The 2,574-nt window shown below is 42.0% G+C and overlaps 1 pseudogene; it reads right to left on the minus strand.

Annotated features, from left to right (window-relative positions):
- Window positions 1-433: 433 nt before the first annotated feature.
- On the minus strand, window positions 434-1,830 carry LOC133755166 (E3 ubiquitin-protein ligase TRIM13-like; annotated as a pseudogene).
- Window positions 1,831-2,574: the final 744 nt, after the last annotated feature.

Raw genomic sequence — 2,574 nt, forward strand, 5'->3', positions numbered from 1 at the left:
ATTTCATGTTTTAGTTCATTCTCAAGTCTATGGACTTCAGTTCCTAAGGCATCAATGATATTTTTTCTAAGTTTAAGTGCAAAGGTCTCTAGTTCTAGTGTTTCACATCTTCAATTTCGTATATCACTTAGTCAAAAATCTTGTCCTTCCAAATAAAGTCTTGTAACAACTCATCCATCAAAATGTACCTGTGCATTAAATCTAATTTATCTAACCTGATATCTGTGGCTTTGATGTCATGAACTGCCCTTACAGATCGATCTTTCTCCAGGAGTTCAGTAAGCCATTGTACTTGTTCTGGCTGTCAGGATTGCCATAGAGGCCTTCTGTGTTAGTGTGGATAAGGATTGGTGAGACCACAGCTAATAAGGTGCACACACCCAAAGAACATAGGCTGACAGAGTGAATTGCCTGCATATTCATCAAATAAAGATCACTTTAGGGATGCAGTGGGACTGAAGAAAATGAGAAAGTCAAGCAGAAGGACTACTTCAAATAACTGATGAAAGTGCCAGGGAATCTTGCTAATGAATGTGACAGTGCCCAGAGGCAAAGAAAGTATCCACATCTACTAATTTGATGTTCTCGTGGTCAATGTTCTTCATCAAAGGGCTTCTGGGAAAATTAAGAGGCAGGTAAAGGGATTTCCTTGATGACTTTGATTCTCTCCCAGAACTCCTACATCTATCGCAGAAATATCATGGGTTCTGACAAGTCTTTGAAAGCCTCAGCAATGTTAAAGACCAATCATCGTTCCTGTAAGGTGGTGGTGAGTTGGTTAACCTCTGGGTCATAAGCTTGCAGAACTGCAAATTTCATGATCTCAAAGTCAGATTGGATTTCATTATCCTTTTGATCCAATGTGTGTTTCAACTTCTCAAAAAATTTCTTAATTTCATCTTTTTTTTATTTTTTTATTTTTATTTTATTTTTTTTTATTTTTGACAGGCAGAGTGGACAGTGAGAGAGAGAGACAGAGAGAAAGGTCTTCCTTTGCCGTTGGTTCACCCTCCAATGGTTGCCGCGGTAGCGCACTGCTGCCGGCGCACTGCGCTGATCCGATGGCAGGAGCCAGGTGCTTCTCCTGGTCTCCCATGGGGTGCAGGGCCCAAGGACTTGGGCCATCCTCCACTGCACTCCCTGGCCACAGCAGAGAGCTGACCTGGAAGAGGGGCAACCGGGACAGGATCGGTGCCCCGACCAGGACTAGAACCCGGTGTGCCGGCGCCACAAGGCGGAGGATTAGCCTAGTGAGCCGCGGCACCGGCCAATTTCATCTTTTTTTTAAATTTCATCTTAATCTTTAGTCAGTAACTGTGAGTATTTTCTCTTGCTAGCTTCCAAGGTATCCAAGTGAGGAAGAGCATCTCACCTACACATTGTCTCAAAGCTCTGGAAGAGGAAATCAAAGGCATTCCTTTCCTGAGCATAGGCATCTTCAATAGATCAGAAGACATACTTGGTGAGGTAACCAGGAATAGCACAGATCCCACAAATCAGCTGCATATCAGTCAGGCAGAAAACAATGAGGGACTTCCCCAAGAGTCCTTTGTACACTGGCATCTTGGGAGAAATCTTGATCTTGTTATACTTTTCCACAATACCCATCAGGGAATAATTAACCTGCAGCCTGCTAACTCCAGTAGCTGACATTTTCTTACGGCAGGAGGGACACTTGAATGATGATAGTCTCCACAATAAATTCTGCACAGTCCCCTCTATGAGACCTGTCAGGTGCTTTTAGCAGAAGTTATGTGAGCAAGGCAAAACTTGAGGATCATCAAACAGATTGCAACAAATTGGGCACATGAGATCTTCAAGCAGCTGCATCACATTCAGGGAGTCTTCTGTAAGTCAGAGGGCACCAAAGACAATGATGTTTCTACGGAAGAAATGCTAGCTTCTGGTTAAGTAAGAAGTACGAGCAGTTAGTCAGCAGCTCCATCCAGCTCTACCAGAAGGAGTGCCTCTGGCATCATGAGGGATATGCCACACCCCCTCCAGCCATGGGGGCCATGTGATATGTGCCAGTATTGGCTGCAAGATGGCCACATATTACTGCTTTATCATTTTTCAAAAGGGAACATTCCTCAGTCATTAGATGAGTCAGTGTTGTGAGAAAAGAACATGTTTCAAATTGATTGGCTAAATGAAGAGGTTTTCTCTGTTTCCTCCAGTATGACATATCCTAGAGATACTAAACACTAGACTCTTCTAGACAAAACAAAATGTAATTAAAATGTCAGTAGTTACAAGATCTATTTTTTGATTTACATCCTTATTTCACTGTTTGTCAAACATTTTTCTTCAAGCTCATTTTCTCCAAACCCTTATATAAAATAAAACCCTATGTCCAATTCTCATTGATCATGCAGATAATATCAACTGATTCAATCAAAGAGAGCTCTCAGAACCATAATAGCTTAACCTCACCACACCTGTACTGCATGCAGTTCCTGAGGAACTATCAAAGTCTTCAAACATCATTGCTTGGAAACTAGTGGTTTAGATGAAATGTTTTAATCTATGTTTACTTTGCATAGTGTGATTGGTCTCCCATTACTGATATGCCCG

The sequence above is a fragment of the Lepus europaeus genome, unplaced genomic scaffold, assembly GCF_033115175.1.
Source record: "Lepus europaeus isolate LE1 unplaced genomic scaffold, mLepTim1.pri SCAFFOLD_3_1, whole genome shotgun sequence".
Taxonomy (NCBI): domain Eukaryota; kingdom Metazoa; phylum Chordata; class Mammalia; order Lagomorpha; family Leporidae; genus Lepus; species Lepus europaeus.